This window comes from Periplaneta americana, chromosome 3 (genome assembly GCF_040183065.1).
Source record: "Periplaneta americana isolate PAMFEO1 chromosome 3, P.americana_PAMFEO1_priV1, whole genome shotgun sequence".
Lineage (NCBI taxonomy): Eukaryota > Metazoa > Arthropoda > Insecta > Blattodea > Blattidae > Periplaneta > Periplaneta americana.
In genome coordinates this window covers 29,639,597-29,655,435 of record NC_091119.1, presented here as the reverse complement: position 1 = coordinate 29,655,435, position 15,839 = coordinate 29,639,597, and positions in this window count along the sequence as shown.

Sequence of the window (15,839 nt, the reverse complement as noted above, 5' to 3'; positions counted from 1 at the left end):
AGACACTCATTTGGTGCAATGACAATTCCTTTAACATGTTTCTTAATTTTTATTACATGCAACCATAGTTTAATGAAGATTGACATCATTTAGAATTAATGTGTATATTTTATTTTACTTGTTATAGGTTTCCATTGAATTATGGTAATAACTTAATTTTAACCCTTGTTTTCTACGTATTCAGTAAATGGCGCTTGGCCCACTATGGTTCTGAACCGTTCAAATAACTTCAATAATATAATATAATATAATATTATATTATATATTATATTATATATTATTATATTATATCAGAAGTTACTGTAATAACATTATAGCATTATGTCCATCTAGAGAAACTGCACTTTCAAATGGTGAAATAATAATTAATTATACAAATCGGTTAATTTAGCTTCCGATATTACTTCATACAAACACAGAAACATTCTCTGTAGGCTATCTTTCATAGCTTTCGATTGTTGCTGTCCAAGGCCCCTTATAGACGAAGTCATTTGTTTTTTAATTCATTACACGGCCTTAGATGGCAGTTATTTTAATTTTAAAACTCATTTAGCTCATTAAATATCAGTCCTATCAAAATTTTTCAAGAAATAAAACTTATCGCAAATTATTTTTAAAGAACCTTTGTTATGTAACATTTTTCACAAAAATCAATAATAAGCGAGATATTTCGATTTATTTAATTCAGGCCCCCTTATAACCCCCCCTTTTAAATAACGTATTTTGAATGCCATATAGCCTAAAATCTAAGTTACAACGAACTTAATTTATATTCCAATTTTCATCGAAGTCCGTTCATCCATTATCGCGTGAAAAGGTAACAAACATCCAGACAAACAGAGGGACAGACAGACGGACATACAAACAAAAATTTCAAAAAAGCGATTTTCGGTTTGAGGGTGGTTAATTATATATGTTAGGACCAATTATTTTTGGGAAATAAAAAATTACCAGAAAAATTTCGGCTACAGATTTATTATTAGTATAGATTAATTACACTGCAAGAATTGCCTATTTCAAATGGGATACAAATTGGCATAAATACTATAGAAGGAAGGGTTGCAATGTACAGGGACATCATTTTATTTTTACTTCAATTTTTATTGTACCTGAGTTTTTGAATGTACTTCACTCCCACCCCTTCTACTAATGAAGTTCCAACTGTCTTCCACACAGAACCAAGGCCGCATATAGTAAACAGCACTGAGTTAGTGAGTATAGTACGTTCCAGAAATATGTTCGCGTTTTCCAGTGACGAAAGAGCTTTCAATATTGAATCATATTTTCCCACAGGTACTGTCAATTTGCCTATGCCGCATCCAGATTTCCCCCACCTGCTTCTGTTCGCCTCTCTGTAAAAACTGGGCTGTCTTAGCTCTTTTCTGAAAACATTAATTTCTGTTAGGAATTGGACGTCTACGTAATATTATACAACTGTTTAAAATACCTTAAATAAAAGGGCCTCGTTAAGTAATTAACTGTCACGAGATTTCCCCCCTTTCTACGATCCTGCGGCATAACTACTTGGACGGACAGCAGATAGCATGTCTGAGTAATTTTATCTGTGCGGGTCGGGCAGAAGTGAAGATTGAATTTACAGTACGTAAGGTACTCTTTTATAGAGTAGGTACAGAATTATTTCAACGTGAGTTACTAGTACGAAGGACGAAACTAGCAATTGGAATTTGATACAATAGGCTATAGTGCGATAATATGCACATTAGAACTGAAGTCTGTATCGAAATGAATGGCCACCATTTTCAAAAATGTGTTTGAATATCCATATTATTATTATTATTATTTTTTTTTTCCTTTTTAATTTTATTTTACTGTTTCTTCATATATTAGCTCATGCGATAAGTATAACATTGTAAACTAATTTCATAATAATGGTCCATGGGCGTGAATTTGAACTGCCACTGGGGGAGACCCTGGTGTACCAGCATCATGCGGAAGTACTGCGTGAAGTCTGCAGCCAGGTAGTGCCACTCGAAACTTCTGTCCAGCAGCCAGATCTTGGGGTCCTCTCGTTTTAGATCGGATTCGCACTCGCTCTTGTGAAGGTACACCAGACACACCTTTCCGATGCCTTGGCAAGCGTCCAGTTCGAAGATCTTGCACTTGACGCCGAAGTTGGGGCGCTGCCTGGGGTCGTCCTGCTCGCTGCAGATCTCGATGTCCAGCAGCGTGGGGCATTCCGCATCGCCCATATTATGATTATTTTTCAATTTAACTTCTTTCTCTATATTGTACGCTAATGTGCTGTAGACAGTATAATATACACTGCATAATGAATACGTTCGCATGGATAACTCAGTTCGTGAGTAAAAACAATCATTGTTAATACTGTACTGTATTTTGATTAAACAAACACCTAATGAAAATTACAGAACTCAGAATCGCGATATTTCCCAGTTTACGTGAATGGATGAACTACTTTTCTTCTCTTCTATTCCTAGTAAAGCGATTTGTTTGTGTTTTACGCCAGTATCATCGAACTAGAGTCATGGAAGGGGGTAGCAAACTGAGTTTCCGATTCTCTAAAGGTATAGCCAGGTTAATATTATAAATGTTAGTAAAAATAAAAAGATGTCCCTGTATTATTATATCCTGCAGCCTACACTAAATCATTTAAATAAATGTTAGATGCTTATGGATATTAAGAAAATTCTATTCTGCAGAGAATCTTTGGCGGAAACGCATTCTTAGGCCCACTTACACACATAGTTTGATCTTCCGATCGACCTGACAGGCGAACCTTTAATAGTTTAGCCTCTCACTTTTTTTCCTCATTATCGCGCAGTTAAATTAGATCTGTAAGGGATTGGAATGTTGATGTGGGAAGAAGTTTTTGCCAGTGAAATATGTAACTTTCCAAGAATTTTGGGTGTGATCCGTGTTCATACCGGTTGTACACTGTTGATCTAAAAAAAAAAAAAAAAAAAAAAAAAAAAAAAACTAAAGGTGCATTTTCTAGAAGGGTCAAAGACTGAAATATTCCATTGCTGTTAATAAATGAAGAATTTACAACATTTCCATGATATGCTCTATCTCCGTCTTATCGGGTCATTCAAACAGGTTTAGCTATTTGTAACGATCCCGACTAGTAGGATACCCTTCTCATTCCAATTTTCCCTAGAGACCACAATAGGACTAGTGTTAGAAAAGTTATGAATTTATCATCCATTAACACCAATATAAAAAGTATAATCTATACGATTTTTTTAAATAAATTAGTTTGTGTTATTTAGTGACAAATAAATTGTAATTCAGGATATATAACTACTATAGAATACGAGTCATCCTTGCTGTAGTCCCGTCGCTGTTATTTCCGGTAGCCAGTTACGTTGCAGGTCGGCTACATTTAAACGTGAGTGTCTTGTGATTCGCTGCTGATAACGTTATGCATTTTCTAAGGCTCGATAAATACTTAATATAATCGCCCGCCATTTTGGCTCTTTCGTTGGCGTTCGTAGAAAGCACACGAGGACATTATTTGCCACACAATTATTTGCTGAATTACAGTGAGTTTGATTTATTACCATAGGAGCCACGATATGATAATGTTTAACGGTACGGCAAATAGATTCCTCGTCTGATAGCTCGGCAACGAATGAACGAAAATGACGGACGATACTACCTACCTAGACTTTATAGAGTAGCCCTGCACAAGGTTTGCGCTCTCCGAGCCGGCTCATGAGCGGAATGCAGATATTAGCTGCGCTCTGTATAAGGATGGACTGGAAGAATGGGTGATCTCGTACAAAATATACACAAAAGGAAGTACTAGTAAGAGTGTTTATGAAATGAATTCCCGTTCAGTGTTTGCAAAACTATCTGCACTATTATTAATTAATAAAGAAATATTTATTTTACACAAATGATAGAAATTCTATAGCTACTTAAATGTACAATATCATTTTGTTATATTTTTATTTATCAGTACATCAAAACGAGGTTTTATGCTGTTGGCAGCTGAAAGGAACAGTAGCCTACTGATCGTAATGAAACATCAGTTACAGATGTTCGATTTCTGCCTTTATTAAAGTTGATTATAGAAAACAGTTGCTCACAAATATAAATGTTGAGCTAAACATAGCAATCATTTTCACAGCCAGTCGTGTAGTCGTATTTATTTTACAGATATAATACAAATTCTATAGCTACTTAAATGTACAATATCATTTTGTTATATTTTTATTTATCAGTACATCAAAACTAGGTTTTATGCTGTTGGCAGCTCAAAGGAACAGTAGCCTACTGATCGTAATGAAACATCAGTTACAGATGTTCGATTTCTGCCTTTATTAAAGTTGATTATAGAAAACAGTTGCTCACAATATAAATGATGAGCTAAACATAGCAATCATTTTCACAGCCAGTCTGTGTAGTCGCATTTATTTTACAGAAATAATAGAAATTCTTTATCTACTTAAATGTACAATATCATTTTGTTATATTTTTATTTATCAGTACATCAAAACGAGGTTTTATGCTGTTGGCAGCTGAAAGGAACAGTAGCCTACTGATCATAATGAAACATCAGTTACAGATGTTCGATGTCTGCCTTTATTAAAGTTGATTATAGAAAACAGTTGCTCACAAATATAAATGTTGAGCTAAACATAGCAATCATTTTCACAGCCAGTCTGTGCAGTCGTATTTATTTTACAGAAATAATAGAAATTCTATAGCTACTAAATGTACAATATCATTTTGTTATATTTTCATTTATCAGTACATCAAAACAAGGTTTTATGCTGTTGGCAGCTGAAAGGAACAGTAGCCTACTGATTGTAATGAAACATCAGTTACAGATGTTCGATTTCTGCCAGAAAGGCAACTGTTTTCTATAATCAACTTTAATAAATAAAGTTGATTATAGAAAACAGTTGCTCACAAATATAAATGTTGAGCTAAACATAGCAATCATTTTCACAGCCAGTCTGTGTAGTCGTATTTATTTTACAGAAATAATAGAAATTCTATAGCTACTTAAATGTACAATATCATTTTGTTATATTTTTATTTATCAGTACATCAAAACGAGGTTTTATGCTGTTGGCAGCTGAAAGGAACAGTAGCCTACTGATCGTAATGAAACATCAGTTACAGATGTTCGATCTCTCCTTTATTAAAGTTGATTACAGAAAACAGTTGCTCACAAGTATAAATGTTGAGCCAAACATAGCAATCATTTTCACAGCCAGCCTGTGTAGTCGTGGATATTATTGCTAATGTTAGGCTAGTACTATTATCAAACTATTTAGCCCTTAGGTCACATTGAAGATCAATAAGTTCGAGCTGTAAATCGTTAAATGTTAAATGTTATGTTCCGTCTTTTAGATTCCTCCATACTGTACTGTAGCAGTAGGTAAGCAACGTGAAACAGTTACTGAGAATAGGCCTACACACTGCACTCCACTAGATAACTGAGTGGTCGTTTCCCTCTCCTCTACCTATAGCAAGTCTATATCATTCTGACGTATCTTCGTCTCCGTTTCGGCAAGCGGTAAATACGGCTCTCCCGCTCCGAAGGAGCGTGCGCGCTCGTTTAGCGCTGTTTGTGCAGGTCTGTTATAGAGCTTTCACTTCCTAGCAAAGAGGAGGAGTCACGCCGGAAATAACAGCGTTGCGATTACAGTCTAATGATTACTATTCTTACCATCTTTTAGATCTTACCTTCAAACGAAGTACGAATATATCATCAAGGAAAATGAAAGTTGTGAAAGTGTAAATACAGGCTAAAGTAATAGAAAAGTTGGTAATCTTCAAATATCTAGATGTGTATCTTGTTGCTTTCATATAAGGTTGTAGCCGCTTTCTTCTATTTCTGACTTCATCTGGCGTATCTACTTGTATTCTCACGCCTTTCTTCGATTTTTCAGGACAACTTCCCTTATTCTTGTATTTTTAAAGCTCACAAGGATAGATCTATTGAAGCCTCTTCCCAATCTGTCCGAATGGTCGACATCTTCTATCCCCAACTCCAAATTAAAGATTATTCTACATATGTCGTTTACTGTCTCCAAGGTTTCCATCTCTTTTTCGCGCCCCATTTCTTCAACACCGAAAATTAGGGTGATATCAAGCTCCGCAACAAAAATTTAAACCTAGCTCCACAACAAAAGAACCCCCTGTCAACCTTGTATCAAAGTGCGCAACTATCTCCCCTCATCAGTTACCCCCACTCTTTCACATCAATACTCAGCAAATTCCCTTCACACTTCAGGGTAAACAAGTTAGTAATGTCTAGATTTCGTGGAATTGCCACGAGAATCGTAAGGTTTACTATGCACGCGGTATAGACTGTATGAGAAGGGGACCTGCAACGAATAGAGTATGCCTCTGATGTAAACCCTGAGCAGTATACTGCGGTTACAATAAAACCTGTATCCTGCATTCAAGAAATATAATGAATGATCATTGAAGTAGGAAATGTCTACATGTAAGTACACAATTATTTTATAGTGAGATATATTAACTCTTAAAATTTAATGTAAGATACTCACATCATTCTTGAATATGTGCATTGCAGTGAAGAGTTACGTATATTTTGAGCGACTGCAAAGTGAACCTCTTCCGATGGTCAGTTTTTATATTGGGAAGTACGTTCAACATCATACGTTGTAGTAGGTGTATATTTGAAGAACGGAAAGTCACTACTTTTTAGTACACCAACTTCAGACGTCTTATCGTGACCTGATAGCACATCATTTATAATACGAAGTTGTGAATAGGAGATTGTTTAGCAATAATGTTTCCCAACTTACATTTCACTTTTTCTGAAATTAGTGAATTGTTATTTTGGATAATGGTTTGTGATACATTATAACTATATTAAGGGCTTCTGAGACGATTCTAACAGGGTGATGCTTTTGGATACGATTTTAAAATTAAAATCAATGAACAGAATATCTTCCAATAGCTGTTCTGAAGGCAATGATTTTACAGCTGCAACAGCGGAACTGTCTGTGCTATCCAATGCATCAATTACCTCCATTATTTTGCCGTAATATTCTGCATAATAATTAACAGGATCCAACCACGTTTTCCAAAGGGTCAAGACTGGCTGCGGGGGTAAGGGTATTCCAGGGGCAATTGTTTGGAACAGCAACACTCTCACTGTAGTATGTTTGATAGAATTCTTGTCTGCACTGAACAAATGTTAAGCTTTGACTATTGCAACCACAGTAATGCAAAAACAAGTACTTACATAGGTATACATTAGCTGTAGCTGCTCTATCTATTTGGACCGGTCACAACTCTTAACATGAACTGCTTATACTACGAGACCGGGACGTCGCTCACCTCCTCTATACTACCGTACATCGGCAACCTGATTGCATGCTGCGTGTGGCAATTCAACGAAATCTAGTAATGTCACTATTGTATACTCTGTTCCGGGATTAGAACCAGGAGCATATATACCTTTATGTCGATCAATGCTGGCGGTTTAAAAATTGCTTACTGCTGATGTTGAAAACAATCACGACAAAATCCATCTTAGGCCTATGAAAATTTCCTTCCTTACTTTTTGTAATGGTATGAAGCACGTTGTTAGTACTGTGGTTTTGTTGCGTGTTTATTATGGTAGAGCTGTTGTAATTCATGTAGATATTGTTTTCTCTTTCTACATTTAAGGTTAGTAGTATCGCTTTTCATTTTAACACAAACATCTACCTGTACAGCTCGAAGAGCTTGAATAAATACAAATATATTCGGATGTGGACTAAAAATGCTTCTGTGCATGTCCACAATGAGGGAGGAAATGCTAAATTATGTCAATATAATTCTCAACTAAGTTATCTGAGGAAGATTCAGCTTCACGGGTTTGTACGGACATAAGATCATCAACAAAAGCATCTTGCACTTCTGAAGAATCTAATAGTGCTAACCCGAATACCCATGTCAACCATCTACCACACTGAGAAATCTTATTACGGCAATTGCAGAAAATGTTTTGCACTGTAATTGAATGTGTCATCCACTAAAATTGTTGATTTTTGTACTAAATACCTAAGAATAGTTACTGCATCTCCATTTCTGTTCTTCTTTGCTCTTGTAATAAGCACTGTACTTTTATCCATCAACTACAGTTTAATCATATTGCTTGTAGTTGCTGCAGGCCGAGGTACCGTGCGCCAGCAGTGGAGGAGTGACTGTGCCATAGCTTCGCGCAGAATAATCAGTACTGCACGCGCACACGGAAAATAGTACCTGAGCTTTCACAGTAGGGGAGGGGAAAACAGTGGGGGCAGTTGTTGCTGTTGTGACCGCGAAGCATATTTGCGGAGTATGAATATATCTTTGCGGAGCTTGATAACACCGGACATCTTCTATCCCCAACTCCAGATTAAAGATTATTCTACATATGTCGTTTACTGTCTCCAAGGTTTCCATCTCTTTTCCCCGCCCCATTTCTTCAATGCCGAAAATTATCAAGTTTCTTTTCCTCATACTGATATTATACTTTCTCATTTTCTTCTTTAATTTATTGTTCTCCGCTAACATCTTCCGCTGATGCTCTCTATCTTTCGACATAGTGTACGTTTTATCTCGGAAAGAAAGCGAAAACAAGCAAAACTGTATTAAACTTTTTGTTTTAATTTCTCAAATAATAATCCCATGAAATGAATGACAGGGTAGATGGAAACTGCACACCGCTTTTCGAGGGACCCACTAATCCTACCCGGATATTGCACACTGATTCACGAGGGTTTTGCTAATCTTACCCGGAAACTGCACAATTTACAAAATATGTTTCTTTTGCATTTGGCTGACTTTACATTGAAACTTCGGTTACTTCCTTCAGTGCTTTCCAGTTCAATAATATAAGTCTCAGTTTGTATGTGTAAAAGTTGATCCACGAATTTATACAATGAAGGATGACTGCTGTAAAAACTGAAATTAAAATGCTTGTGTAATGATTCACAGCCATTTGTTGTGCGAGGTCGATGCAGTCAGGGCTGCCCATACAGTAGGAGAGAAAATTTCATCTTCGGAGATGTACGTTTCTAGTAGGCTAAACAATCTGCAAATTTCTCAAGTCTAGTACCTATCGGTTTTACCTCAACTATTTCCATAGCGAAGAAATCCCCGACTTCTTGTCATTGAAAAGAACGAAATCTTCGCTTCGTTGAGTAATAAAGTTCGGGTTGCGATTTAGGTAGAATAGGTTGAAGTTTCTTCCACGATCTGTATGTTATCTTTTTTTCGAGATATGTCACACACTTTTAGGTTTTCTGTAGGCAAGATTTGACAAACAGCACGAAATATTTTTGATGACTTACTATTAACAACATCGATGGCTTTTCTTTTCTTAGCTGCATTAATTATTTGGCGATTTAATATACTAATGTCCACCACATGTTATGCCCACCGCGTTGTCTAATAACTTCCACATTGTTCAGCAAGCTATAAATTTTCGCTTTGCATTTTCTAACACAACACCTCCACATTACTTCATAGTGTTTCAATTTCTTGTCTTTATAAAATTTACAGTTGTCCTATATCAGTATTAAATTACCCAGTTCACTTTCAGATGTAAACAGACGCTCCATTTCGAACAAAATTAAAACAGTTTGGTAAAACCAGCCCCCACCACCAAACTAAAACACACAAACAAAACCACAAACACGTGTTGGAAATTTGAATACTGTCTGAGAGGACACACGACAGCAACAGAGAGGCAGATCAATAAAATAACACCACACCATGAAAGTCTCCATAACGATTCAGACGCTTCTGCCACCGGAAGGGGAAACTCAAAAATGTATGTATGTATGCACAGTGTTCTGCCCAAGAGCAGGTCTTTAACTGCAAACCCAGCATTTCCCTTTCTTGCTTTCCTCTTAATCTCCCCATATAATACTTTAATGCTGTCTATCAACTGATATCATTTACCCCGAACTCTTGTCCCAGTCACCATTCCTTAAGCATCCCAAATTAACAAATTAGGCCTACACCAAAATAATTAAAACAAAAAAAAAAATAAAGTAAAAAATAAAATAAAATAAATAAAAAGCCAATCACCGCACTCACACACCTACTGGCACTTAAGCCAGAAATAGTGTATAAGTATGTAAATATATATTTATTGTTATTTATGTACATTGGCTGGAGAGGGCATCCTGCGCCTATAAGACCCTAAAACGGCCTCTGGCTCAAAGCCAGTAAAGTCAATAAACATCAACAGTTTGGTAAATTAAAACTATCTCTAGTATTGGCGAAGCAGGTAGAAAACATATATATTGATGTACCGAAGTACATATGATATTTCCATGCAGATATTCTGCGTCATCACATGATGAAAGAGTGATGGAACGGAGAAAAATTCTCTCCGGCGCCGGGATTTGAACCCGGGTTTTCAGCTCTACGTGCTGATGCTTTATCCACTAAGCCACGCCGGATACAATCCCGACGCCGTTTAGAATCGTCTCAGATTAAGCTCCATCTCTTGGGCTCCCTCTGGTGGCCGCCCTCTACACTACGTCATAGATGTCTATGAACGCAGGACCGAAGTCCATACATGTGTTGAGGTGCACTCAGATGAGTGACTGATTGGCCGGGATCCGACGGTATGGGCGCCGTCTTAAATCACAAAGTGATTTATTACGCATATCATATATATTGATGTACCGAAGTACATATGATATTTCCATGCAGATATTCTGCGTCATCACATGATGAAAGAGTGATGGAACGGAGAAAAATTCTCTCCGGCGCCGGGATTTGAACCCGGGTTTTCAGCTCTACGTGCTGATGCTTTATCCACTAAGCCACGCCGGATAGAATTTTTCTCCGTTCCATCACTCTTTCATCATGTGATGACGCAGAATATCTGCATGGAAATATCATATGTACTTCGGTACATCAATATATATGATATGCGTAATAAATCACTTTGTGATTTAAGACGGTGCCCATACCGTCGGATCCCGGCCAATCAGTCACTCATCTGAGTGCACCTCAACACATGTATGGACTTCGGTCCTGCGTTCATAGACATCTATGACGTAGTGTAGAGGGCGGCCACCAGAGGGAGCCCAAGAGATAGAGCTTAATCTGAGACGATTCTAAACGGCGTCGGGATTGTATCCGGCGTGGCTTAGTGGATAAAGCATCAGCACGTAGAGCTGAAAACCCGGGTTCAAATCCCGGCGCCGGAGAGAATTTTTCTCCGTTCCATCACTCTTTCATCAGGTAGAAAACATTTTGGTGTGCAGTTTCCATATGGCCGTAATCCAGGTAGAAAATGTTGGTATGCAGTTCCTATATGACCAAAATCCAGGTAGAAAATTTTGATGTGCAGTTTCCGACGCCCGGAATGACATTGCTTATGGTTCATTCAGTATAACAAATTAATTCGGCCTGTTGTCTTGTATGTATGGAAGTGTTCGAAGCAACCAATGATAACAGAGTATAAGATTCTCTATATAACCAGGAATTATATCACATAATATCTAAGAACCCAATATTATAGACATGATTAAAGCAGCAATATTGAGATCGCTGGACATCTTTACAGATCAGAAAGGTCCAACCCTTGTAGAAGATTATTAACCTTTGCGAAGCCGGATGAAGCAAGAAAAGAGACGAAGACCTACAATGAGATGGATGTATTGTGTAGAACTGTAGAGGAAGACCTAGAAAGATTGGGAATCATGGGATAGAGTGCCATGTCACTGGACAGAACACATGTAGGGACTTTTAGATGTGACCAACGCGACCTCTGAATCGCGCTGCAGCACCAAGAAGGAAGAAGGAGAAGCTATCAGGGACAGGGATTTTTGCGTTCCCAGTTCTTTTACGTCTTGCAAACGGTTTCTGGTAGCATAAAATCATTGATAAAAATATGAAATTCACATAAAACTTCAAATACAATGAAACTGGAATAGCTACGAATAGAGGTTAGAGTTCGTACATAACTTAAAATACAGTGAAACTGTACGCATGCTAGTTATGGAAGGAGAATGGAGATTCACACACAACTTCAAATACTTTGGGACTGGTGTACACGAAAGACACGCACAAGCACTCACTGGTCACTGAACGAATATTGCACACTTTTGTCACTACCAATGTGGCGCTATAAACCAATTTCAATACTTTTATCACAACAACAACACATTTAAAATCTTACTGTACCATATATAGAGAATTATTACTATACATTAACACAGTTAGCATATCACGAAACATGTAAAATGTAATTATTATGAAAGTCGCCATTGCTTCTTCAAATTAGTAGTATCAGTACGATCCAGTTCCACTAGATGGAAACCGACACGATTGGCAGAGCCGGCAATATATGAAAACGAAATGATACTAAATGCGAGGAATGTTACTACAGGTGTGTAATATTATGTGACAGGTTAGGTTAGAATAATTTCAAGGGAAAAATTGTTCCGGGGCCGGATATCGATTCCGGGACCTCTGGTTGAACGTACCAGCGCTCTCCCAACTGAGCTACCCGGGAACTCCACCCGACACCGTCTCAACCTTTCCCTTTATATCCACACAACTCGCGTGGGCTGACGAAACGCCAGAGACCCACATCGAAAGCACACAAACTCTGTGTGACTTGGAATTGTGGTTTTCTGTTAACGTACACAGTAACGTATATATTATGCAAATCTAGTCTTTCAGGTGAAGCTCCCTGTAAAGCAGATTTGAATAATTTCATACCCGGCCCCGGAACAATTTTTCCCTTGGAATTATTCAAATCTGCTTTACAGGGATCTTCACCTGAAAGACTAGATTTGCAGGTTAGGTTAGGTTTGATTAGGTGTGTATTATGTGACAGGTTAGGTTAGGTTTGATTAGTTGTGTAGTATTATGAGAAAGGTTAGGTAAGGTTTGATTAGGTGTGTATATTATTACTATGTTGGCAACACTGAAACCCACTGTTACATTAAAGAAATATGGCGGTATTCTTCATTTACGCACGACGATTTTCGTATATAAGTAAGCTACGTATTTAGGGCGGGCTGGGTGGACTTACAGCTCTCCCAGTGATCACATCAATTATCTACTACTCAATACTTTAAATCCAAGGCATTTTGAAGGTATTTTATCAAGTTCCTGTATTGGCCGGGACATAAGTAATAAATTAGTTATAATCATGTTTCTTTTCACTTGGTATTTACAGGATTTAAAGTTCACCGAGTTTACGCTAATTGGCACATAATAGATGAAGTGTTATTTGTTACGTATTATGATGAAGGTATGTTTCTTCAGTTTTTCATAGATCTTTATACTTGGCCTTGGCCTATTTAAAATTATATATTAAAAATATATGTAACAAATAATTTAGGATAACAGTATTGTTATGGTGACTGGCGAGGTTCAAACTAAAACTGGCTTCCTGGACATCTGAAATATTTATAGAAAAGCATGACAGATAATCACATGAAATTAAAATGTATATGATATCCTAGACTTTTCACGTCAGAGGTGAAACAACATAAAGCGGCAAAAATTGTCAATTTACTAGCCACATAATGGTTAATTGATTGGAATAGAATATTGCGAATGTACGTCGTTATTTTATTTATTTTTGGTACAAAAAACATTTAAATATTTATTTATTTTTCCTTGTACCATCAATAAAAAACACGCATGCTTTTAATTACATACGGTGTTTCCTCCATTTTAGTATAGAGCTCAATGGTTATAATATGTCTTTTTTTTTAATTTTTTTAGTACTTTGAACATGTATGATGTATTCATATTAAGCGAGAGTCAAGATGGCCGTGATTATAACGTAATAGCCTCGTATTGTATCCTAGGAATGGGTGGAATGCATAAAGTTGTAGTATTACATTTTACTTTGACTGTAGAAGATACTTGAAGTAGAAGTATATACTTCGATTTGTATGTATAAACCTGATACTACTACTACGAAGTATATACTACGCGGTAGTAGTCTAAACTATCAAGAGTATTCGATTATATCGATTATCGACAGTACTTCGGGCTTATCAGCTAAGATAAGTTAGTTTTCGCCTTCCATGTATTTATGTTAATTTCTTGGTGGAAAATTTATTGTTGTCCTCAAAATATGGTTAGTTTAACAAGAAAAGGGACAATTATGACGAAGTGGGAAGAGAGAGAATAAGAACAACTGCTGTTAATCTATTAAAAGAATGCCCAGCATTAATAAACAAGTCGCAAATTCCTGCCGCAAGAAGTGATGAAGAAAAAGCCATCCAGAATATGAAAGTTAAGTCGGAAGTTTACAGCAAGAAAAAATTGACGAAAAGCAAGTTATGAAGAAAATAAATAACATGAAAAGTAAAGTAAAAATCAGACATAAATCAGACAGGCCCAAAATGTTGGGCATTAAATTTACACGTAACCTAAAATATTGTACCCACACGGAGTTTCTCACGTAAATTAAATCAATTATGTTGTTGTTGTTTTCTAATGCCAGGCGTTTGACAATAAAGTCATTTGACCTCTTGCACTCCAATATTTTTCAAAGATATTGTCATGACCAGCCAATGAAGCACAGATTTTGAGGTGTTCCGAATCAATTTCTTGGTTTGAGTTGCACAATGGGCAGTTAGGGGACTGATATATTCCAATTCTATGTAGGTGTTTAGCCAAACAAACATGGCCTGTTGCCAATCTAAATGCAGCTACAGACGATTTTCGTGATAAATCGGGAATTAACTGTGGATTTTGATGCAGAGAGTTCCATTTTTTCCCTTGGGATTGTGTTATCAAATTTTGTTTGTTGAAGTCTAAGTATGTAGATTTAATAAATCTCTTCACAGAGTAATACGTAGATTTAGTAACAGGTCTGTAAGTAGCAGTGCTACCCTTCTTTGCTAAAGCATCCGCATTATCGTTTCCCAGGATTCCACAATGGGATGGTATCCATTGGAATACAATTCTTTTATTGAGTGATATTAATTGAGAGAGCATTTTAGTTATTTCTGCTGTTGGAGATGAAGGTGTGTGTTTAGAGACGATTGATAGAATAGCTGCTTTGGAGTCTGACAATATAACTGCATTCCTAAATTTATTGATGTGGCATAGAAGATTCCTGAGACATTCACTTATTGCAATGATTTCACCATCAAAACTTGTTGTTCCATATCCAAGTGATCTATAAAGTGAGAAGAGACAGCACGTAACACCTGCACCGGCACCTTGTTCTCTGGAGATCAAGGATCGATCGGTGTATAAATGAAGACAGTTTTGTGGAGGGTACCTAATATTAATTGTCTCTAAAGACATAGAATTATATGAATTATAAATACATCATAGAATCATTTTGTTGAAAGTATATTATTTGAAGTAATAATAACGAAAATCAACTGACAGAATTCAGTTATCTCAAAATCAATATTTCGGTAGTCCGTTACAAAACTGATTATATAGGCCTAATATTTTTTATTTGTAAAGCCTATACAACTTCTTATAATCACGTTCTGATTGTTTTCGTCTTTTTATAGGTTTTTCTGGCGCGAATTTGCATGAATTCTGCCGTATTAAACCATACAAATGCTTGTGCTGAGCTAACAAAGTCTCAAACAGGGCAGACTACGATTTTTCTTAGTTTACACTTTGAAGTGGAAGTATATACTTCTTGTTATGCATATAAATAGTGGTTTAAACTACAAATTCTAGCATAAGCTAAACACGGCCTTCCAGATCAACTTCCTGCTATGTATGGTTTTTATACATATGGACCGTAGCATTACGAAAACCTTAGCAATAGCATTTACTTCAACTTTATGCATACGAGCTATTGTCTGTTATTGATGTGCGTATTTTGTTTAGGGATATAAATAATTTATAGAAAGTAGGCCTACGTTTAGGTTTTA